Here is a 26,183-nt window from a genome sequence, read left to right as displayed (position 1 = left end):
GGCTATCTTCTGTATACCACCCCTACCTTGTCACAACACAACTGATTGGCTCAAATGCATTAAGAGGAAAGAAGTTCCACAAATTAACTTTTAACAAGGCACACCTGTTAATTGAAATGCATTCCAGGTGACTACCACATGAAGCTGGTTGAGAGAATGCCAAGCATATGCAAGGCTGTCATCAAGGCAAAGGGTGGCTACTTTGAAGAATCTCAAATTTAAAATATATTTTGATTTGTTTAACACTTTTTTGGTTACTACATGATTCCATATGTGTTATTTCATAGTACTGAAGTCTTCACTATTATTCTACAATGTAGAAAATAGTAAAAATAAAGAAAAACCCTGGAATGAGTAGGTGTGTCCAAACCTTTGACTGGTACTGTATATATATTTTTTTATGGCACAAGACGCCTGTCTCAGTGGACTAATCCATTGCGGAGGCCGCGGGGATCACCAGTAGTACATTTACCGTTAATTCCCATATTTTCTATATCTACAATGTTTGTTTGGTTGCGGTAATTTCTGTTTATGCATTCAATATATTATTATTATTACAGTCTTTTACCGTTCTCATTGTCGGAGTGGACACATTGTTTGCGGACCGCACAACATAGGCTACACTTTTGAGGAACAAGTTTTGGTTTATTTCATTCCATTTAGGAGTTGTCAATTTATTAATTGTAGTTTGTTTGTAGCACTCATGTCAATGTTGAGTAAGGACGCACACCTGATTATACATAGAAGTAGGCCTAGGCTACCTGGTCTGCGCACAAATGTAGGCCTATAAATGTGCCCATTTGGGGATCTGATAGTATTTCTGATTGTCTTAACTCACCACCACTGTGGAACTTCTGAAATAAAAAATGTCTTCACCTCAAACAGCAAGTAAACAAAGTCTGTTTTTACATCTATTGAGAATGACAATAATTCCTCAACGTAGCTTATTTGAAAAATCGTTCCAGGTCTCTTTCAATAACCACTCAGCGTGAAAGGAGGGAAAAAATGTAATGCTCAGATCCGGTGGAAATGTCATAAAATAGGCCTACCTGATTACTTCTTATTCCTTGCGCAAATAGCCTACAGCTATGTCTGTCAGGAGCTCGCTGGAGCGGGAAACTAGGTATCTTGATCTCTGGCTCCCTCAAGCCATTTGGGTGTCTTAATTATTTAATCACAGTATGCTTAAAGCATCAGACAAGCTCAGTAGCCTACTTATAGGTGATTTTATTTCAACACATAGGTTGTTGCTATATTGGGAAAAATAGTATTTTTAAAATTTAGACCAAGCAATTGGTCGAAAGAACAGAAGACTCTAGGTTGACCAAGATTTTTTGGGGGGTCGGGGACAGCCCTAGAACCATTTCCCTGTTTGACCGCTAGGTTTTATGGGTATTATGACTCATACTGTGGTACTCTATGTCTCATTTGTTGCAGAACAACACACAAATCCAACTTTACCATGTCCAACCACAAGTCCTAAATAAATATCTGAACTTTGGCACTGCCTCTGTTGTCTGCTAGCTCTCTGACCGGAGCAGAGTACCCCGGTGACATCTATCCAACCAGTTACCTATCTTGGGTTTCTTAGTCTATTTTTCATCGGCCATATTGGAAATGACCGCCAGGGGGCTAATGGACAAAATCTGTGATGGCAATATAGCCAACATTACTTATTTAGACATGCCCTAGCTGTGTGTGAAATTTGGTGGCTCTATTACAAAGTCCAAATGTTTTCCTGTAGCCGCTGGACTATGGTCAAAATGACCTCAATGTGACCCCCATGAAGGTCTTAAGAGTATTTCGTTATCAGAAATATTGTCTATATTATCAGTGGGGTTTATTTAGTGGGTAAATAACATTACAAAGACATTTTTATATTGTTTGGAATGATTTTACCCTATTTTTCTTCTAACAGGAAATCTGTATTGACTGGTAGGCTTCCCAGACTGCCTCCAATCTTTAAAATGTTCCTTAAGGTATATAGTATTAGTGTACCAAGTTTGATATTTGTATCCTAAAACGGAACAATTTTTCACCTATCCGCTGGACTATAAGTGACTGTGTACTGTACACTGATATAAGTAGCAAGAGTGCCCCCTGGCGTTGTGTTCGTGGAAGAAAATGTGCCATTCGAAAAGTGGACTAGTAACCATACTAGTCTGCTAAAGCTGAATGAGTAAAATGTATACTAACTTAATTTTTGGGTAATCAGACAATACAACTTGCATGCATCAGCAGGTCAACACTAGACTTTCAACTTTCCCTCCACTTCGGAAACATTGACAAGTTGGTAACGACCCCATAATCCTTCAAACAGAGGCTAAAACACTTTTATGGCTGCAGTCTCTGTCTTTTCAGGCACAGCTCAAGACCGTGCTGTTCAGAAAAGCTTTCAATTGTTGTTTTTATTATTATTATTATTATTATTATTATTATTATTATTATTACCATCAAACCCATAATGGAATATTGCAAAATGATATCAGAATGGAATCATTGTAACAAATGCATTATGCAAGCGCGCGCAAAATATAGCCAGTTTCATGTAACCTATAATGATATCATCATTGTGGGTCGCAAACAAACAAATCACAGTATAATAATTTATTTTGTACCCATTTTTACTAACGTAACACTGAGAAGTATGGAAGTAGTGTATAGAAGTAGTATATTATTATGAGTCTTATGTGGATTCATTTCTAACAACAAAAGCGACATCATACACTTTCTCATCACTGACACGTCAACGAGCGTCTGCGTAGCCAGGCGCTAAAATTGAATTTGGTTCTATTTGTGACACTTGACGCACTGCAAGTCCTGCCTCTCCCATCTCCTCATTGGATTTTAGGAGCATATACCCACGTGGGGTGATTGAAATATTAACTGAGGTCCACACTCCAGTCCAGTTGGTGGCGGTAATGCACCGTAAAGCTGGTTGCCAACCGCCATATCAAGTCTGGAAGTCCCGCCTCCCATCAATTCATTGGTTCTCACAACGAACATACTTCCCGTACTTCCTGTAAACAAATGCCAACGTGGGTGCTTGAAAGATGAATGAGGAGAGATGTATCGTGGAAGTAGAGAAGTACTCACTGTTATATGACCTGTCTTCAAAATTCTACAAGGATGCAACTAAAAAAGATACGTTCTGGAGAGAGATTGCAAAGACCATGCGCACTTCAGGTAAAGTATAACAACGCAATGTTCATCCCCGCTATAAAACGAACTCATTTAGCTAGCTGAATGTGAATGGCATGTGTGCTGTATGCTTCTTTAAACACAGAAATCCTCTGAAGCCAACAGTCGTGAGAAAATTAGCTGGAAAATTACTAGTATTTCAATTTGTCTAATGTTCATGTTTTTTTTGTTCATTGTTGAAATAATGGTGGAATTGTACAATAGTTTTAAAGTGTAGAATGAATACACAAAACAAATGAAGATGTTGTCAAAGTTGAACTTACATTTTTACATTTACATTTTAGTCATTTAGCAGACGCTCTTATCCAGAGCGACTTACAGGAGCAATTAGGGTTAAGTGCCTTGCTCAAGGGCACATCGACAGATTTTTCACCTTACTGTCCCACGTTGATCATTAATCAGGTATAATTTTTTTTTTTAACTACACACACACTCACACACAGTGCATCTAAGTAGGCCTAGCTACAGCCATTCTATCCTGTAAGTAAATTCTGCCTGCCACAGAGGTGAAATACTTCAGAAACTGCCTCCTGACCTGCTCTGTTGGCCTAGATGGCTATGCCTCTCATGCCTTGCCTCATCCCTGCCCCACTCTGCTGTAGCCACATCACAAGGCTTTGTGAGGAAGTTATGGAGGATGCACATTGCAACCACTAGGGTATCAACCTTTTTTGTAGAGGATCCTCCTTCTGGCCGCAAGGATCCCAAATACTTACTCCACTGTCATTCTAGCTCGACAGAGACAATAGTTGAAGATTTATTTCTCATAGTTGATGTTGTGCCCGGCATCAGGTAGGGCTTTAGTGGGAAGGCAGCGTCCCCCACCATTGTGTATGGTATCTTTCCCAAATCTTCACCCCCAGGCAGAAAGGCATCTTGGGGCACCTGCGGGGTTTTTGAAGCCATTGCCTTTCCAAGTGGTGAGTTGGCATAGACTCCGCCATCGCTGTTTCTCCCAAAATCCCCCACTTGAATAGCTGTGAAACAGTAATTGGCATCCACAAGGGCAAGTAGCACCACGGAGAAGGTTCCTTTATAATTAAAAAAACGGCTCCCTGAGTTTGGTGGTCATAATGTTTTCCACAACCGATCCCAAACAATTGGGAAAGTCCCATTTTTCATTAAACTCTTGAGAAGTTTGTCTCCAGGTTTCCTCAGTGGGTCGTGGCAGATGGGTCGCCAGCATCCTCCTCTCTAAGGCCTCACAGGTCTCCATAATGCGCTGCAACACTGTCTCGATTCCAAGACGATAGGTGAAGGCCAGGCTGCAAAAGTACCTGTAATGACAAAATAAATGTTTTGTTATTGGTTAACAATCAATTCTATTTTACTCTTCACAGATGTTGAATTGTGCAAAACCAGATGGAAGTCCCTCCGTGACACTTTTGTAAGGCACCTACGGAAGGCCCAACCCAGCGGTTCTGGGGGAACCAATCAGAAAGAATGGAAATACATGAAAATATTATCATTCTTGATACCTTACGTCCAGCCAAGAAGGTAAGTTATAATATACACTACCGTTCAAAAGTTTGCGGTCACTTAGAAATGTACTTGTTTTGGAAAGAAAAGCAATTTTTTTGTCCATTAAAATAACATAAAATTGATCAGAAATACAGTGTAGACATTGTTAATGTTGTAAATGGCTATTGTAGCTGGAAACGGCTGATTTTTAATGGAATATCTACATAGGCGTACAGAGGCCCATTATCAGCAACCATCAGTCCTGTGTTCCAATGGCACGTTGTGTTTGCTAATCCAAGTTTATCATTTTAAAAGGCTAATTGATCATTAGAAAACCATTTTGCAATTATGTTAGCACAGCTGAAAACTGTTGTGCTGATTAAAGAAGCAATAAAACTGGCCTTCTTGAGACTAGTTGAGTATCTGGAGCATCAGCAATTGTGGGTTTGATTACAGGCTCAAAATGGCCAGAAACAAAATTACTTTCTTCTGAAACTCGTCAGTCTATTCTTGTTCTGAGAAATGAAGGCTATTCCATGTGAGAAATTGCCAAGAAACTGAAGATCTCGTACAACGCTGTGTACTACTCCCTTCACAGAACAGCGCAAACTGGCTCTAACCAGACTAGAAAGAGGAGTGGGAGGCCCCGGTGCACAACTGAGCAAGAGGACAAATACATTTGAGTGTCTAGTTTGAGAAACAGATGCCTCACAGGTCCTGAACTGGCAGCTTCATTAAATAGTACCCGCAAAACACCAGTCTCAACGTCAACAGTGAAGAGGTGACTCCGGGATGCTGACCTTCGAGGCAGAGTTGCAAAGAAAAAGCCATATCTCAGACTGGCCAATAAAAAGAAAATATCAAGATGGCCAGTCTGAGATATGGCTTTTTCTTTGCAACTCTGCCTAGAAGGTCAAAGATACCTATGTTCAACCTTTTGGCAGCTATCTGGCTCCATATGAGGTGCGCACAGTCAACCACGCCCCCTGACTTTGAGAAGCTCTGACTCTGCATGCATCAAGCACACCCATCTCATTAGTGGTGGTGAGATAAGATACATTATGTCATACTAATTTGCAATTGACTTGAACAAATCTTGTGTTGCAATTCTGACCTACAATAATACCTTTCAGAGTTTTGGCAGTTTCATCTCACCAACAAAAAAAACATACTTCAAATGGCCTGTGAGGAGTGCTACACGAACAAGCATAACATAGTGTAAAAAACCCAGAAGTCAGGGAAACCGGTTAAAGTTAAAAGTCTCCATTCTCTATTACTCCTCAGTTGAGTTTACTTCACATTTAGGTAGCTAATGTAATGGATTTGTTTGCCAGCGCAAGTCTAGATAGCACTAGCTGTATTATGTGAAGTTTCAGTCTGCTAGGTGTATCTCTACAGCATGGGCATATATTTGGGTGACGTGGACATCCCCATGCATGCACCTTATCAAAATATGACTAATTCAGAATTGCACTACCCTATTTTCTGCAATCATAACCAGTAGTATATACAAGGAATAATGAAACAGAATAATAATAGATGTTTGGTGAATCTATGAATAATGTATGACCACTGGAGTCTTTGCCACGCAAAATATTTTTCTATAGAATATTTTGAAATGTATTTCATCACTCAAAATATTGCTAAAGCATATTCTGTAGGAGGGGTTAATATGAATTTAAAATAATTTGACATTATGTACATGAATTGGGTCATAACTCATGAACATATGGACTTTGAAATGAACAAGGGAGATAAGCTTATTCCCATACTTTACAATGACTCTGTTGCAGTGGTCTTAGGTAGTCTCTGTATAGGCTGTTCCCTCCATCACGACACTGTTGCCCAGTTGAAGAGCTTGTGAGCACCATGTGCCTTCGGGAAAGATCCCTTCAGCCTCAGAAGATGCCCTTCTGGAGGCATACAGCCATAGTCATTATAGTCTAATCTAGGCCTATTTGCCTCCTAGCCAAATAAAGTGCAGAGCATGCATGATGCATGCAACTCGTCATTCCAACATATTTGAATATTTAATTCATCCTTCATTCAGTTCAGTCAGTCAGTATGTCATCCATTCTGTCATTTGAGTTGCAATAGGAACTAAATCAAAGTGAATAGAACAGATATATATATATATATATATATATATATATATATATATATATATATATATATATATATATATATATATATATATATATATATATATATATATATAACATACACACACAGTGGGGAGAACAAGTATTTGATACACTGCCGATTTTGCAGGTTTTCCTACTTACAAAGCATGTAGAGGTCTGTAATTTTTATCATAGGTACACTTCAACTGTGAGAGACGGAATCTAAAACAAAAATCCAGAAAATCACATTGTATGATTTTTAAGTAATTAATTTTCATTTTATTGCATGACATAAGTATTTGATCACCTACCAACCAGTAAGAATTACGGCTCTCACAGACCTGTTAGTTTTTCTTTAAGAAGCCCTCCTGTTCTCCACTCATTACCTGTATTAACTGCACCTGTTTGAACTTGTTACCTGTATAAAAGACACCTGTCCACACACTCAATCAAACAGACTCCAACCTCTCCACAATGGCCAAGGCCAGAAAGCTGGGTAAGGACATCAGGGATAAAATTGTAGACCTGCACAAGGCTGGGATGGGCTACATGACAATAGGCAAGCAGCTTGGTGAGAAGGCAACAACTGTTGGCGCAATTATTAGAAAATGGAAGAAGTTCAAGATGACGGTCAATCACCCTCGGTCTGGGGCTCCATGCAAGACCTCACCTCGTGGGGCATCAATGATCATGAGGAAGGTGAGGGATCAGCCCAGAACTACACGGCAGGACCTGGTCAATGACCTGAAGAGAGCTGTGACCACAGTCTCAAAGAAAACCATTAGTAACACATTACGCCGTCATGGATTAAAATCCTGCAGCGCACGCAAGGTCCCCCTGCTCAAGCCAGCGCATGTCCAGGCCCGTCTGAAGTTTGCCAATGACCATCTGGATGATCCAGAGGAGGAATGGGAGAAGGTCATGTGGTCTGATGAGACAAAAATAGAGCTTTTTGGTCTAAACTCTACTCGCCGTGTTTGGAGGAAGAAGAAGGATGAGTACAACCCCAAGAACACCATCCCAACCATGAAGCATGGAGGTGGAAACATCATTCTTTGGGATGCTTTTCTGCAAAGGGGACAGGACGACTGCACCGTATTGAGGGGAGGATGGATGGGGCCATGTATCGCGAGATCTTGGCCAACAACCTCCTTCCCTCAGTAAGTGCATTGAAGATGGGTCGTGGCTGGGTCTTCCAGCATGACAACGACCTGAAACACACAGCCAGGGCAACTAAGGAGTGGCTCCGTAAGAAGCATCTCAAGGTCCTGGAGTGGCCTAGCCAGTCTCCAGACCTGAACCCAATAGAAAGTCTTTTGAGGGAGCTGAAAGTCCGTATTGCCGTAAATGTTGTCAGTAGTTTATAGAATAAAACAAAAATGTTATTTTTACCCAAACACATACCTATAAATAGTAAAACCAGAGAAACTGATAATTTTGCAGTGGTCTCTTAATTTTTTCCGCAGCTGTGTGTATATATATATATATATATAGATGTGTGTGTGTGTGTGTGTGTGTGTATATATACAGTTGAAGTCGGAAGTTTACACACACTTAGGTTGGAGTCATTAAAACTTGTTTGCTTGGGGTCATTGTCCATTTGGAAGACCCATTTGCGACCAAGCTTTAATTTCCTGACTGATGTCTTGAGATGTTGCTTCAATATATCCATATAATTTTCCTTCCTCATGATGCCATCTATTTTGTGAAGTGCACCAGTCCCTCCTGCAGCAAAGCACCCCCACAGCATGATGGTGCCACCCCCGTGCTTCACGGTTGGGATGGTGTTCTTCGGCTTGCAAGCGTTCCCTTTTTCCTCCAAATATAATGATGGTCATTATGGCCAAACCGTTCTATTTTTGTTTCATCAGACCAGAGGACATTTCTACAAAAAGTATGATCTTTGTCCCCATCAAATCAAATCAAATTAAATTTTATTGGCCACATGCGCCGAATACAACAGGTGCAGACATTACAGTGAAATGTTTATTTACAGCTCTTAACCAACAGTGCATTTATTTTTATTAAAAAAGTAAAATAAAACAACAAAAAAAGTGTTGAGAAAAAAAGAGCAGAAGTAAAATAAAATAACAGTAGGGAGGCTATATATACAGGGGGGTACCGGTGCAGAGTCAATGTGCGGGGGCACCGGCTAGTTGAGGTAGTTGAAGTAATATGCACATGTGGGTAGAGTTAAAGTGACTATGCATAAATAATTAACAGAGTAGCAGCAGCGTAAAAAGATGGGGTGGGGGGCAGTGCAAATAGTCCGGGTAGCCATGATTAGCTGTTCAGGAGTCTTATGGCTTGGGGGTAGAAGCTGTTGAGAAGTCTTTTGGACCTAGACTTGGCACTCCGGTACCGCTTGCCGTGCGGTAGCAGAAAGAACAGTCTATGACTAGGGTAGCTGGAGTCTTTGACAATTTTGAGGGCCTTCCTCTGACACCGCCTGGTATAGAGGTCCTGGATGGCAGGAAGCTTGGCCCCAGTGATGTACTAGGCCATACGCACTACCCTCTGTAGTGCCTTGCGGTCGGAGGCCAAGCAGTTGCCATACCAGGCGGTGATGCAACCAGTCAGGATGCTCTCGATGGTGCAGCTGTATAATTTTTTGAGGATCTGAGGACCCATGCCAAATCTTTTCAGTCTCCTGAGGGGGAATAGGCTTTGTCGTGCCCTCTTCACGACTGTCTTGGTGTGTTTGGACCATGATAGTTCGTTGGTGATGTGGACACCAAGGAACTTGAAGCTCTCAACCTGTTCCACTACAGCCCCGTCGATGAGAATGGGGGGCGTGCTCAGTCCTCTTTTTTTTCCTGTAGTCCACAATCATCTCCTTTGTCTTGGTCACGTTGAGGGAGAGGTTGTTATCCTGGCACCACACGGCCAGGTCTCTGACCTCCTCCCTATAGGCTGTCTCATCGTTGTCTGTGATCAGGCCTACCACTGTTGTGTCGTCGGCAAACTTAATGATGGTGTTGGAGTCGTGCCTGGCCATGCAGTCATGGGTGAACAGGGAGTACAGGACGGGACTGAGCACGCACCCCTGAGGGGCCCCCGTGTTGAGGATCAGTGTGGCAGATGTGTTGTTACCTACCCTTACCACCTGGGGGCGGCCCGTCAGGAAGTCCAGGATCCAGTTGCAGAGGGTGGTGTTTAGTCCCAGGATCCTTAGCTTAGTGATGAGCTTTGAGGGCACTATGGTGTTGAATGCTGAGCTGTAGTCAATGAATAGCATTCTCACGTAGGTGTTCCTCTTGTCCAGGTGGGAAAGGGCAGTGTGGAGTGCAATAGAGATTGCATCATCTGTGGAGCTGTTGGGGCGGTATGCAAATTGGAGTGGGTCTAGGGTTTCTGGGATAATGGTGTTGATGTGAGCCATGACCAGCCTTTCAAAGCACTTCATGGCTACAGACGTCAGTGCTACGGGTCGGTAGTCATTTAGGCAGGTTATCTTAGTGGACTATGGTGGTCTGCTTGAAACATGTTGGTATTACAGACTCAGTCAGGGACATTGAAAATGTCAGTGAAGACACTTGCCAGTTGGTCAGCACATGCTCGGAATACACGTCCTGGTAATCCGTCTGGCCCTGCGGCCTTGTGAATGTTGACCTGTTAAAAGTCTTACTCACATCGGCTACGGAGAGCGTGATCACATAGTCATCTGGAACAGCTGGTGCTCTCATGCATGCTTCAGTGTTGCTTGCCTCGAAGCGAGCATAGAAGTGGTTTACCTCGTCTGGTAGGCTTGTGTCACTGGGAAGCTCGCGGCTGTGCTTCCCTTTGTAGTCTGTAATAGTTTTCAAGCCCTGCCACATCCGACGAGCGTCAGAGCCGGTGTAGTACGATTCAATCTTAGTCCCGTATTGACTCTTTGCCTGTTTGATGGTTCGTCGGAGGGCATAGCGGGATTTCTTATAAGCGTCCAGGTTAGAATCCCGCTCCTTGAAAGCGGCAGCTCTACCCTTTAGCTCAGTGCGGATGTTTCCTGTAATCCATGGCTTCTGGTTGGGGTATGTACGTACGGTCACTGTGGGGACAACATCATCGATGCACTTATTGATGAATAATAATAATAATAATATGCCATTTAGCAGACGCTTTTATCCAAAGCGACTTACAGTCATGCGTGCATACATTATTATTTTTTTTGTGTATGGGTGGTCCCGGGGATCGAACCCACTACCTTGGCGTTACAAGCGCCGTGCTCTACCAGCTGAGCTACAGAGGACCACTGAAGCCAGTGACTGATGTGGTGTACTCCTCAATGCTATCTGAGAATCCCAGAACATGTTCCAGTCTGTGCTAGCAAAACAGTCCTGTAGCTTAGCATCTGCGTCATCTGACCACTTTTTTATTAACCATTCACTTGTGCTTCCTGCTTTAGTTTTTGCTTATAAGCAGGAATCAGGAGGATAGAGTTATGGTCAGATTTGCCAAATGGAGGGCGAGGGAGAGCTTTGTATGCGTCTCTGTGTGTGGAGTAAAGGTGGTCTAGAGTTTTATTTCCTCTGGTTGCACATTTATCATGCTGGTAGAAATTAGGTAGAACGGATTTAAGTTTCCCTGCATTAAAGTCCCCGGCCACTAGGAGCGCTGCCTCTGGATGAGCGTTTTCCTGTTGACTTATGGCCTTATACAGCTCATTCAGTGCAATCTTAATGCCAGCATTGGTTTGTGGTGGTAAATAGAAAGCTATGAAAAATATAGATGAAAACTCTCTTGGTAAATAGTGTGGTCTACAGCTTATCATAAGATACTCTACCTCAGGCGAGCAAAACCTCGAGACTTCCTTAGTATTTGATTTTGTGCACCAGCTGTTGTTTACAAATATACACAGACCGCCACCCCTTGTGTTACCGGAGTCAGCCGTTCTATCCTGCCTATGTAGCGTATAGCCCGCTAGCTGTATGTTATCCATGTCGTCGTTCAGCCACGACTCGTTGAAACATAAGATATTACAGTTTTTAATGTCCTGTTGGTAGGATAACCGTAATCTTAGGTCATCCAATTTATTTTCCAATGATTGAAGATTGGCTAATATGATTGATGGGAGCGGCAGTTTACTCGCTCGCCGTCAGATCCTTACAAGGCACCCCGACCTACGTCCACGATATCTCCGTCTCTTCCTCATGCGAATGACGGGGATTTGGGCCTTGTCGGGTGTCTGTAGGATATCCTTCGCGGCCGCCTCGTTGAAGAAAAATGATTAGTCCAATACGAGGTGAGTAATTTTTGGTTATAAGAGACGATGGCAGAAACATTATGTACAAAATAAATTACAAATAACGCGGAAAAACACACATAATAGTACAATTGGTTAGAGGGCTGTAAAACGGCAGCCGTAGTCTGGATTTTGTATGGCGGTTTTGGAGCAGTGGCTTCTTCCTTGCTGAGCGGCCTTTCAGGTTATGTCGATATAGGGCTCGTTTTACTGTTGACATAGATACTTTTGTACCTGTTTCCTCCAGCATCTTCACAAGGTCCTTTGCTGTTGTTCTGGGATTGATTTGCACTTTTCGCACCAAAGTACGTTCATCTCTAGGAGACAGAACACCTCTCCTCCCTGAGCGGTATGACGGCTGCGTGGTCCTATGGTGTTTATGCTTGCGTACTATTGTTTGTACAGATTAACGTGGTACCTTCAATCATTTGGAAATTGCTCCCAAGGATGAACCAGACTTGTGGTGGTCTACATTTTCTTTTCTGAGGTCTTGGCTGATTTCTTTTGATTTTCCCATGATTTCAAGCAAAGAGGCACTGAGTTTGAAGATAGGCCTTGAAATACATCCACAGATACACCTCCAATTGACTCAAATTATGTCAATTAGCCTATCAGAATCTTCTAAAGTCATGACATCATTTTCTGGAATTTTCCAAGCTGTTTAAAGGCACAGTCAACTTAGTGTACGTAAACTTCTGACCCACTGGAATTGTGAATTATAAGTGAAATAATCTGTCTGTAAACAATTGTTGGAAAAATTACTTGTGTCATGCACAAAGTAGATGGCCTAACCGACTTGCTAAAACTATAGTTTGTTAACAAGAAATTTGTGGAGTGGTTGAAAAACGAGTTTTAATGACTCCAACCTAAGTGTATGTAAACTTCCAACTTCAACTGTGTATGTATGTGTGTGTGTATATATATATATATATACACACAGTGAGGGGAAAAAAGTATTTGATCCCCTGCTGATTTTGTACGTTTGCCCACTGACAAAGACATGATCAGTCTATAATTTTAATGGTAGCTTTATTTGAACAGTGAGAGACAGAATAACAAAAAAATCCAGAAAAACGCATGTCAAAAATGTTATGAATTGATTTGCATTTTAATGAGGGAAATAAGTATTTGACCCCTCTGCAAAACATGACTTAGTACTTGGTGGCAAAACCCTTGTTGGCAATCACAGAGGTCAGACGTTTCTTGTAGTTGGCCACCAGGTTTGCACACATCTCAGGAGGGATTTTGTCCCACTCCTCTTTGCAGATCTTCTCCAAGTCATTAAGGTTTCGAGGCTGACGTTTAGCAACTCAAACCTTCAGCTCCCTCCACAGATTTTCTATGGGATTAAGGTCTGGAGACTGGCTAGGCCACTCCAGGACCTTAATGTGCTTCTTCTTGATCCACTCCTTTGTTGCCTTGGCCGTGTGTTTTGGGTCATTGTCATGCTGGATACCCATCCACAACCCATTTTCAATGCCCTGGCTGAGGGAAGGAGGTTCTCACCCAAGATTTGACAGTACATGGCCCCGTCCATCGTCCCTTTGATGCGGTGAAGTTGTCCTGTCCCCTTAGCAGAAAAACACCCCCAAAGCATATACCTGGGATAGGATAAAGTAATCCTTCTACCCCCCTCCCCCCAAAAAAAAATTTTGTAAAGTGGTTATCCCACTGGCTATAGGGTGAATGCACCAATTTGTGAGTCGCTCTGGATAAGAGCGTCTGCTAAATGACGTAAATTCGCCCTTGAGCAAGGCACTTAACCCTAATTGCTCCTGTAAGTCGCTCTGGATAAGAGCGTCTGCTAAATGACTAAAATGTAAATGTAAAGCATAATGTTTCCACCTCCATGTTTGACGGTGGGGATGGTGTTCTTGGGGTCATAGGCAGCATTCCTCCTCCTCCAAACACGGCGAGTTGAGTTGATGCCAAAGAGCTTGATTTTGGTCTCATCTGACCACAACACTTTCACCCAGTTCTCCTCTGAATCATTCAGATCTTCATTGGCAAACTTCAGACAGCCCTGTATATGTGCTTTCTTGAGCAGGGGGACCTTGCGGGCACTACAGGATTTAAGTCCTTCACGGCATAGTGTGTTACCAATAGTTTTCTTGGTGACTGTGGTCCCAGCTGCCTTGAGATCATTGACAAGATCCTCCCGTGTAGTTCTGGGCTGGTTCCTCACCGTTCTCATGATCATTGCAACTCCATGAGGTGAGATCTTGCATGGAGCCCCAGGCCGAGGGAGATTGACAGTTATTTTGTGTTTCTTCCATTTGCGAATAATCGCACCAACTGTTGTCACCTTCTCACCAAGCTGCTTGGCGATGGTCTTGTAGCCCATTCCAGCCTTGTGTAGGTCTACAATCTTGTCCCTGACATCCTTGGAGAGCTCTTTGGTCTTGGCCATGGTGGAGAGTTTGGAATCTGATTGATTGATTGCTTCTGTGGACAGGTCTTTTATACAGGTAACAAACTGAGATTAGGAGAACTCCCTTTAAGAGTGTGCTCCTAATCTCAGCTCGTTACCTGTATAAAAGACACCTGGGAGCCAGAAATCTTTCTGATTGAGACGGGGTCAAATACTTATTTCCCTCATTTAAAATGCAAATCAATTTATATCGTTTTTTGACATGCGTTTTTCTGGATTTTGTTGTTGTTATTCTGTCTCTCACTGTTCAAATAAACATACCATATATATACAGCTGCGGAAAAAATTTAGAGACGACTGCAAAATTATCAGTTTCTCTGGTTTACTATTTTACTATATGTGTTTGGGTAAAAATAACATTTATTTCTCCCAATTTCCAAATAACAATATTGTCATTTAGAGCATTTATTTGCAGAAAATGACAACTGGTCAAAATAACAAAAAATATGCAGTGTTGTCAGACCTCGAATAATGCAAAGAAAATAAGTTCATGTTCATTTTTAAACAACACAATACTAATGTTTTAACTTAGGAAGAGTTCAGAAATCAATATTTGGTGGAATAACCCTGATTTTCAATCACAGCTTTCATGCGTCTTGGCATGCTCTCCACCAGTCTTTCACATTGATGTTGGGTGACTTTATGCAACTCCTGGCGCAAAAATTCAAACAGCTTGGCTTTGTTTGATGGCTTGTGACCATCCATCTTCCTCTTGATCACATTCCAGAAGTTTTCAATGGGGTTTAGGTCTAGAGATTGGGCTGGCCATGACAGGGTCTTGATCTGGTGGTCCTCCATCGACACCTTGATTGACCTGGCTGTGTGGCATGGCGCATTGTCCTGCTGGAAAAACCAATTCTCAGAGTTGGGGAACAATGTCAGAGCAAAAGGAAGCAAGTTTTCTTCCAGGACAACCTTGTACGTGGCTTGATTCATGCGTCCTTCACAAAGACAAATCTGGCCAATTCCAGCCTTGCTGAAGCACCCCCAGATCATCACCGATCCTCCACCAAATTTCACAGTGGGTGCAAGACACTGTGGCTCTCCAGGTCTCCGTCTAACCATTAGACGACCAGGTGTTGGGCAAAGCTGAAAATTGGACTCATCAGAGAAGATGACCTTACTCCAGTCCTCTACGGTCCAATCCTGATGGTCTTTTGCAAACCTCAGCCTGGCTCTTCTTTGCTTCTCATTGATGAAGGGCTTTTTTCTAGCTTTGCACGACTTCAGCCCTGCCCCTAGTAGCCTGTTTCGAACCGTCCTCGCCGTGCACTTCACCCCAGCTGCCGTTTGCCATTCTTTTTGTAGGTCAGTTGATGTCATCCTACGGTTGTTGAGTGACATTCGAATAAGTTGTGTGTGTATATGTGTGCGTGTATGTATGTACAGTGGGGAAAAAAAGTATTTAGTCAGCCACCAATTGTGCAAGTTCTCCCACTTAAAAAGATGAGAGGCCTGTAATTTTCATCACGTCAACTATGACAGACAAATTGAGAAAAAAAAATCCTGAAAATCACATTGTAGGATTTTTAATACATTTATTTGCAAATTATGGTGGAAAATAAGTATTTGGTCACCTACAAACAAGCAAGATTTCTGGCTCTCACAGACATTTACATTTTAGTCATTTAGCAGACGCTCTTATCCAGAGCGACTTACAGTTAGTGAATACATTATTTTTGTTTTTGTTTTTCATACCCCGTGGGAATCGAACCCACAACCCTGGCGTTGCAAACGCCATGCTCTACCAACTGAGCTACATCCCTGCCGGCCATTCCCTCCCCTACCCTGGACGATGCTGGGCCTATTGTGCGCCGCCCCATGGGTCTCCCGGTCGCGGCCGGCTATGACAGAGCCTGGATTCGAACCAGGATCTCTAGTGGCACAGCTAGCACTGCGATGCAGTGCCTTAGACCACTGCGCCACTCGGGAGGTAGACCTGTAACTTCTTCTTTAAGAGGCTCCTCTGTCCTCCACTCGTTACCTGTATTAATGGCACCTGTTTGAACTTGTTATCAGTATAAAAGACACCTGTCCACAACCTCAAACAGTCACACTCCAAACTCCACTATGGCCAAGACCAAAGAGCTGTCAAAGGACACCAGAAACAAAATTGTAGACCTGCACCAGGCTGGGAAGACTGAATCTGCAATAGGTAAGTAGCTTGGTTTGAAGAAATCAACTGTGGGAGCAATTATTAGGAAATGGAAGACATACAAGATCACTGATAATCTCCCTCGATCTGGGGCTCCACGCAAGATCTCACCCCGTGGGGTCAAAATGATCACAAGAACGGTGAGCAAAAATCCCAGAACCACACGGGGGGACCTTGTGAATGACCTGCAGAGAGCTGGGACCAAAGTAACAAAGCCTACCATCAGTAACACACTACGCCGCCAGTGACTCAAATCCTACAGTGCCAGACGTGTCCCCCTGCTTAAGCCAGTACATGTCCAGGCCCGTCTGAAGTTTGCTAGAGTGCATTTGGATGATCCAGAAGAGGATTGGGAGAATGTCATATGGTCAGATGAAACCAAAATATAACTTTTTGGTAAAAACTCAACTCGTCGTGTTTGGAGGACAAAGAATGCTGAGTTGCATCCAAAGAACACCATACCTACTGTGAAGCATGGGGGTGGAAACATCATGCTTTGGGGCTGTTTTTCTGCAAAGGGACCAGGACGACTGATCCGTGTAAAGGAAAGAATGAATGGGGCCATGTATCGTGAGATTTTGAGTGAAAACCTCCTTCAATCAGCAAGGGCATTGAAGATGAAACGTGGCTGGGTCTTTCAGTATGACAGTGATCCCAAACACACCGCCCGGGCAACGAAGGAGTGGCTTCGTAAGAAGCATTTCAAGGTCCTGGAGTGGCCTAGCCAGTCTCCAGATCTCAACCCCCATAGAAAATCTTTGGAGAGAGTTGAAAGTCCGTGTTGCCCAGCGACAGCCCCAAAACATCACTGCTCTAGAGGAGATCTGCATGGAGGAATGGGCCAAAATACCAGCAACAGTGTGTGAAAACCTTGTGAAGACTTACAGAAAACGTTTGACCTGTGTCATTGCCAACAAAGGGTATATAACAAAGTATTGAGAAACTTTTGTTATTGACCAAATACTTATTTTCCACCATAATTTGCAAATAAATTCATTAAAAATCCTACAATGTGATTTTCTGGAAAGAAAATTCTCATTTTGTCTGTCATAGTTGACGTGTACCTATGATGAAAATTACAGGCCTCTCTCATCTTTTTAAGTGGGAGAACTTGCACAATTGGTGGCTGACTAAATACTTTTTTCCCCCACTGTATGTATGTATTGTGATGTCACGAGAGGCTACACAGCTTTCAGCGGGATTGCTCAAGTAGTGCAAGGAGACCAGGTTCAACCAAAACAAGGATTTTATTAAAGGTCTTGGGAAACTAACGAAAGTATAACACAATTCTGTTCTCTGGTGGCTCTTTAAGGGTTAACAGTTCAGGGATGTCTCTTCCACATCCAAAATCATAACTCTCCCTCGCTCAAATAACTTTTCCCCAGTCTTACTGTATTCCACGTTGCAGCTAGTGGCCAACCCAGCAAAAAAGTCCTTCCAAATGTCTCTCACGTATTTCCACAGGTGCATATATCCAAAGGTGAGTATTTCCCAAAGGTAAGTATCTCCAAATCCTTATATTCCTCATGGAAGTGGACGTGCAGCACTCTTGTCCTCCAGAGAGCCCAGGTTGGAGACTGTGTCTCTTCCCTTCCCCAAACCTTCAGCTCATCAGCTCCTCATTTGTTTCAGCTGCGTGGGAAGATTGGCCATAGAGGGTTGGAGTTCCACCATACCAGCAGATGGAGCCATAGCTGTCTGGGTTTGCAGCCATCTCAGGGGGATGTAACGTCCCTCCAGGACACAGCCTCTCGTGACATCACACATCCCCTCCCTCGGGACCGACGTCCTCGTCGGGGTAAAGGCAGCGAAGAAGGCATCACGCCGGGAGAGGGCGTCCGCATTGCCGTGGTGCTTGCCAGACTGCTCTCTCTTCAACTCCTCCAACTCTAGGACCAGGGACTCAGCCTCCTGTTGTCTCTCCTTGAGTTTCTTACTGAACGCATCAGCCTTGGTTTTAGCAGAGTTTAGCTTCTGTTGAGCAGCTTTCAGTTCCTTCTCTCTCTCTGCCTCCGCATTCTTCATCTTGTTCTCCAACACCTTGTACTTCTCCTCTGCCTTCTTCTGGACCTCCTTACTACTGCGCAGGGTCTCCTCACACTCCTCGATGGTCCTGCGCAGCCTCTCCAGCTCCTCCTGTTGCTTAGGGAAGGAGCTCTGTTGGAGTTTAGCCTGGAGGATATCTAACTCTTCTGTCTTCATGTCTAACTGTTGCTTTAACAAACGATACCTCTCAGCGGTCCCCTTCAGACCAGACAGTTCTTTGTCCAGATTCTGTAGCTCCGTCTCTGTGTCGGTCTGGGCACCTGCCATCCCTATCAGAGCCCGGGCGGGAGTGAGCAACTCGGAGGATTGCACCGGAGCCTTCCCAGGATGAGTCTTGCCTCTCCGTTTCCGAGGTACTCGGGTTATCCTCCTGAGACTCTCTCCAGAGTGGGTAAAAGGCTGGGCAGTCTCGTCCAATTAGGACAGGGACGGGGAGGGAATCAACCACCCCCGCCGTCGTGTGTATGGTTCCCCGTGTGCTGGTCATTGTAAGTTCAGTAATGGGGTATTCTCTGGTGTCCCCATGGACACAGGAAACTGGGAGGACTTTCCCCGGGGGTCAGACACGTTGGGCCCACCAAATCCTTACGCACCAGGGTGGCCCGGCTACCAGAATCCAGTAAGGCCTCCACATCATGGTGATTCACAGTTACCGGGCAGGTGGGGGGTCGATCTGGGCCGCCATCTACGACTCCCAAGAGCGAGGCAAAACGGTGTGTGGGTGCTGAGCTGAAGGACTCCGCAGTGGGCATAGGTTCATCGGCTGGTTTCCCACACTGCCAGGAGATATGTCCCATCTCCCCACACCGGTAACACTGTCGAAGTTTCCCCCTCCTGGTGTACTCTTCTTGGACCCGCCTGGTTTCTGGCTCCCCCTGGAGCCGGGATAAGTCCTGACGTGGCTGGGTTCGAGACCTTGGGGTCCTTTGGACGGGTTCTTCCCATTTGTGGTGGGGCCGCACTCCTGGGGTCTTTTCGGGAAGCATTCAGCATCTCCGCTGTGGCCTGGTACTTTTCCACAGCTTCCACGGTCAGATCAGCCGTGGTCAAGGCCTGTTGACTGATGAACCGTTTTGCCTCATAAGGCAGGGCGCGTAGGTAACGATCCACCACAACGGCCTCCACCACCGCCGCTGCTGTATTCCTCTGCGGATCCAGCCATTTCCTTGCGATTCGGACAAGTTCATGCATCTGCGCCCGAGGAGGTTGGTCTGGTTGGAAGGTCCAACTGTGAAAGCGCTGGGCCATACCAAACCTTGTGAGTCCATATCTGCTGAGGATCTCAGACTTCAGGGCATCATAGTCAGTAACCTGGTCAGGGCCCAGGTCCCGGACAGCATTCAGCGCTTCCCCCGGTTAGGAAGGGGGGCTAACAGACCAACCCACTGTTGCTTGGGCCAGGCTTCCCTAGTGGCCGTGGCCTCAAATGCATGCAGGTATGCCTCAATGTCATCGGTAGCTCCCATCTTAGATATAAAGTCACTTGCCTTTATTGGGCGGGTATTTTGGACCACCCTCTGTCTCTGCAACTGCAATTCCTCTGCCTTCAGAAGGTTGGCTTTCTTTTGCTCCTCCAAGAGAGCCACGTTTGCTTGCATCTGGGCTTGCTGGCCAGCAACAAGGGCTTTCAATATGTCCTCCATTTCAGTCGGGCGGGGAGCCTACGGCCAACTTGGAAAACTGGGTGATCAAACCTTCGGTATCCTCCTCTGACATGCACTATTAACGCTTGAGCGTGCCTGTATTCTCCACCATCTGTGATGTCACGAGAGGCTACACAGCTTTCAGCGGGATTGCTCAAGTAGTGCAAGGAGACCAGGTTCAACCAAAACAAGGATTTTATTAAAGGTCTTGGGAAACTAACGAAAGTATAACACAATTCTGTTCTCTGGTGGCTCTTTAAGGGTTAACAGTTCAGGGATGTCTCTTCCACATCCAAAATCATAACTCTCCCTCGCTCAAATAACTTTTCCCCAGTCTTACTGTATTCCACGTTGCAGCTAGTGGCCAACCCAGCAAAAAGTCCTTCCAAATGTCTCTCACGTATTTCCACAGGTGCATATATCCAAAGGTGAGTATTTCCCAAAGGTAAGTATCTCCAAATCCTTATATTCCTCATGGAAGTGGACGTGCAGCACTCTTGTCCTCCAGAGAGCCCAGGTTGGAGACTGTGTCTCTTCCCTTCCCCAAACCTTCAGCTCATCAGCTCCTCATTTGTTTCAGCTGCGTGGGAAGATTGGCCATAGAGGGTTGGAGTTCCCGACCATACCAGCAGATGGAGCCATAGCTGTCTGGGTTTGCAGCCATCTCAGGGGGATGTAACGTCCCTCCAGGACACAGCCTCTCGTGACATCACAGTATGTATGTATGTATGTATGTATGTATGTATGTATGTATGTATGTATGTATATATATATATACATACATACATACATACATACATACATACATACATACATACATACAGTTTAAGTCGGAAGTTTACATACAGTGAGGGAAAAAAGTATTTGATCCCCTGCTGATTTTGTACATTTGCCCACTGACAAAGACATGATCAGTCTATAATTTTAATGGTAGGTTTATTTGAATTTTGAGATACAGAATAACAACAAAAAAATCCAGAAGAACGCATGTCAAAAATGTTATAAATTGATTTGCATTTTAATGAGGGAAATAAGTATTTGACCCCTCTGCAAAACATGACTTAGTAATTGGTGGCAAAACCTTTGTTGGCAATCACAGAGGTCAGACGTTTCTTGTAGTTGGCCACCAGGTTTGCACACATCTCAGGAGGGATTTTGTCCCACTCCTCTTTGCAGATCTTCTCCAAGTCATTAAGGTTTCGAGGCTGACTTTTGGCAACTCGAACCTTCAGCTCCCTCCACAGATTTTCTATGGGATTAAGGTCTGGAGACTGGCTAGGCCACTCCAGGACCTTAATGTGCTTCTTCTTGAGCCACTCCTTTGTTGCCTTGGCCGTGTGTTTTGGGTCATTGTCATGCTGGAATACCCATCCACGACCCATTTTCAATGCCCTGGCTGAGGGAAGGAGGTTCTCACCCAAGATTTGACAGTACATGGCCCCGTCCATCGTCCCTTTGATGCAGTGAAGTTGTCCTGTCCCCTTAGCAGAAAAACACCCCCAAAGCATAATGTTTCCACCTCCATGTTTGACGGTGAGGATGGTGTTCTTGGGGTCATAGGCAGCATTCCTCCTCCTCCAAACATGGCGAGTTGAGTTGATGCCAAATAGCTCGATTTTGGTCTCATCTGACCACAACACAACACCCAGTTCTCCTCTGAATCATACAGATGTTCATTGGCAAACTTCAGACAGGCCTGTATATGTGCTTTCTTGAGCAGGTGGACCTTGCGGGCACTGCAGGATTTCAGTCCTTCACGGCGTAGTGTGTTACCACTTGTTTTCTTGGTGACTATGGTCCCAGCTGCCTTGAGATCATTGACAAGATTCTCCCGTGTAGTTCTGGGCTGATTCCTCACCGTTCTCATGATCATTGCAACTCCACGAGGTGAGATCTTGCATGGAGCCCCAGGCAGAGGGAGATTGACAGTTCTTTTGTGTTTCTTCCATTTGCGAATAATCGCACCAACTGTTGTCACCTTCTCACCAAGCTGCTTGGCGATGGTCTTGTAGCCCATTCCAGTCTTGTGTAGGTCTACAATCTTGTCCTTGACATCCTTGGAGAGCTCTTTGGTCTTGGCCATGGTGGAGAGTTTGGAATCTGATTGATTGATTGCTTCTGTGGACAGGTGTCTTTTATACTTTCTGATTGAAAGGGGGTCAAATACTTATTTCCCTCATTAAAATGCAAATCAATTTATAACATTTTTGACATGCGTTTTTCTGGATTTTGTTGTTGTTATTCTGTCTCTCACTGTTCAAATAAACCTACCATTAAAATTATAGACTGATCATGTACTTGTCAGTGGGCAAACGTACAAAATCAGCAGGGGATCAAATACTTTTTTCCCTCACTGTACACTTAGGTTGCAGTCATTAAAACTAGTTTTTCAACCACTCTACAAATTTCTTTTTAACAAACTATTGTTTTTGCAAGTCGGTTAGGACATCTACTTTGTGCATTACACAAGTAATTTTTCCAACAATTGTTTACAGACAGATTATTTCACTTATAATTCACTGTATCACAATTCCAGTGGGTCAGAAGTTTACATACACTAAGTTGACTGTGCCTTTAAACAGCTTGGAAAATTCCAGAAAATGATGTCATGGCTTTAGAAGCTTCTGATAGGCTAATTGACATCATTTGAGTCAATTGGAGGTGTACCTGTGGATGTATTTCAAGGCCTACCTTCAAAGTCAGTGCCTCTTTGCTTGACATCATGGGAAAATCAAAGGAAATCAGCCAAGACCTCAGAAAAAATATTGTAGACCTCTACAAGTCTGGTTCATCCTTGGGAGCAATTTCCAAACGCCTGAAGGTACCACGTTCATCTGTTCAAACAGTAGTACGCAAGTATAATCATCATGGGACCACGCAGCCGTCATACCGCTCAGGAAAGAGACGCGCTCTGTCTCCTAGAGATGAACGTACTTTGGTGCGAAAAGTGCAAATCAATCCCAGAACAACAGCAAAGGACCTTGTGAAGATGCTGGAGGAAACAGGTACAAAAGTATCTATATCCACAGTAAAACGAGTCCTATATCGACATAACCTTAAAGGCCGCTCAACAAGGAAGAAGCCACTGCTCCAAAACCGCCATAAAAAAAGCCAGACTACGGTTTGCAACTGCACATGGGGACTAAGATCATACTTTTTGGAGAAATGTCCTCTGGTCTGATGAAACAAAAATAGAACTGTTTGGCCATAATGACCATCGTTATGTTTGGAGGAAAAAGGGGGATGCTTGCAAGCTGAAGAACACCATCCCAACCTTGAAGCACCGGGGTGGCAGCATCATGCTGTGGGGGTGCTTTGCTGCAGGAGGGACTGGTGCACTTCACAAAATAGATGGCATCATGAGGAAGGAAAACTCTGTGGATATATTGAAGCAACATCTCAAGACATCAGTCAGGAAGTTAAAGCTTGGTCGCAAATGGGTCTTCCAAATGGCCAATGACCCCAAGCATACTTCCAAAGTTGTGGCAAAATGTCTTAAGGACAACAAATTCAAGGTATTGGAGTGGCCATCACAAAGCCCTGACCTCAATTCTATAGAACATTTCTGGGCAGAACTGAAAAAGCGTGTGCGAGGAAGGAGGCCTACAAACCTGACTCAGTTACACCAGCTCTGTCAGGAGGAATGGGCCAAAATTCACCCACCTTATTGTGGGAAGCTTGTGGAAGGCTACCCAAAACGTTTGACCCAAGTTAAACAATTTAAAGGCAATGCTACCAAATACTAATTGAGTGTTTGTAAACTTCTGACCCACTGGGAATGTGATGAAAGAAATAAAAGCTGAAATAAATAATTCTCTCTACTATTATTCTGACATTTCACATTCTTAAAATAAAGTGGTGATCCTAACTGACCTAAGACAGGGAATTTTTACTAGGATTACATTTCAGGAATTGTGAAAAACTGAGTTTAAATGTATTTGGCTAAGGTGTATGTAAACTTCCGACTTCAACTGTATATATATATATATATCTATATATATATATATATATAATTTTTTTTTTGTGTGTGTGTATATAAACTCAGCAAAAAAAAGAAACGTCCTCTCACTGTCAAAAGCGTTTACTTTCAGCAAACTTAACATGTGTAAATATCTGTATGAACATAACAAGATTCAACAACTGAGACATAAACTGAACAAGTTCCACAGACATGTGACTAACAGAAATTGAATAATGTGTCTCTGAACAAAGGGGGGTCAAAATCAAAAGTAACAGTCAGTGTCTGGTGTGGCCACCAGCTGCATTAAGTACTGCAGTGCATCTCCTCCTCATGGACTGCACCAGATTTGCCAGTTCTTGCTGTGAGATGTTACCAAACTCTTCCACCAAGGCACCTTCAAGTTCCCGGACATTTCTGGGGGGAATGGCCCTAGCTCTCACCCTCTGATCCAACAGGTCCCAGACGTGCTCAATGGGATTGAGATCCGGGCTCTTCGCTGGCCATGGCAGAACACTGACATTCCTGTCTTGCAGGAAATCACGCACAGAACGAGCAGTATTGCTGGTGGCATTGTCATGCTGGAGGGTCATGTCAGGATGAGCCTGCAGGAAGGGTACCACATGAGGGAGGAGGATGTCTTCCCTGTAACGCACAGCGTTGAGATTGCCTGCAATGACAACAAGCTCAGTCCGATGATGCTGTGACACACCGCCCCAGACCATGACGGACCCTCCACCTCCAAATCGATCCCGCTCCAGAGTACAGGCCTTGGTGGAACGCTTATTCCTTTGACGATAAACGCGAATCCGACCATCACCCCTGGTGAGACAAAACCGCGACTCGTCAGTGAAGAGCACTTTTTGCCAGTCCTGTCTGGTCCAGCGACGGAGGGTTTGTGCCCATAGGCGACATTGTTGCCGGTGATGTCTGGTGAGGACCTGCCTTACAAAAGGCCTACGAGCCATCAGTCCAGCCTTTCTCAGCCTATTAATTTAGTCTAGACTCTGCATGGTGTAATGGTGAAATGTCACAGTTTGAAGTCATGAGGGCCCTACCCTAGCTGGTAGAGCACGGCGCTTGTAACGCCAGGGTAGTGGGTTCAATCCCCGGGACCACCCATACACAAAAATGTATGCACGCATGACTGTAAGTCGCTTTGGATAAAAGCGTCTGCTAAATGGCATATTATTATTATTATTATTACTTTAGGCTGGTTTAAATGGTTTTAGGCTTGACGTGTTTTAAGTGTGGCTTTCTGGCAACCTTTTTATTCACCTGTTGCCTTTCTTCTGTTCCAGGCCTGCCCCACCAGCTCTCAGGTCAAAGCCAGACCCTCGTTGCTTGTGATTTGTGGCCCAAGTAACAATGGAGGAGATGGCCTGGTCTGTGCCAGACATCTCAAATTCTTTGTGAGTGTCTCATCCTTCTCATCCAATATGTTTCTGAAAATCAAGGCATGCAGTAGAGATTAGAGAATTGGTTCATGTTATAATGAACCAATTCTTCTTAAAGGCATCTATTGCTTTTGGAATCAATGCTGTGTTGTGCTTTTTCTGTAATAGTGACTGTCAAATAGGCCAATTAGTATTTATTACTAAGTAACATACCTACAGTCTGTGGTTCTGAGTGTATACTGACTATGCTTTGTACCTACTATTCTGTACCCAAAGAGGCCAAATAAACCATTGTTCCAGGGCCTGACCACCCAGTGTGAGAAGATAGACATCCCTTTCTTGACTGAGATGCCTGAGGTAGTACTGGGCCATGGCTCCTGTGTTAATCTCACAGCAGTCTATTTGGTTGTTAGGTGTGTGTCCTGACTCCTGGGCTACCTCACATGAGTTTATCTGTGAGTGCCAGTGTTGTTGTATGCAAGGTTGTTTACATTTTACATTTTACATTTTAGTCATTTAGCAGACGCTCTTATCCAGAGCGACT

General features: G+C 44.0%; 1 long non-coding RNA gene across 1 annotated transcript; it reads left to right on the top strand.

Moving 5' to 3' along the window:
- Window positions 1-2,939: 2,939 nt before the first annotated feature.
- On the top strand, window positions 2,940-26,115 carry LOC121585532. Its single transcript, XR_006003860.2, has 3 exons — window positions 2,940-3,186; window positions 4,542-4,698; window positions 25,544-26,115. It is a non-coding gene; the product is annotated as an uncharacterized LOC121585532 (long non-coding RNA).
- Window positions 26,116-26,183: the final 68 nt, after the last annotated feature.

This window comes from Coregonus clupeaformis, chromosome 17, assembly GCF_020615455.1.
Source record: "Coregonus clupeaformis isolate EN_2021a chromosome 17, ASM2061545v1, whole genome shotgun sequence".
Taxonomy (NCBI): domain Eukaryota; kingdom Metazoa; phylum Chordata; class Actinopteri; order Salmoniformes; family Salmonidae; genus Coregonus; species Coregonus clupeaformis.
Note: the sequence above shows the minus strand (reverse complement) of the source record. Positions and strands in the feature narration are given on the sequence as shown.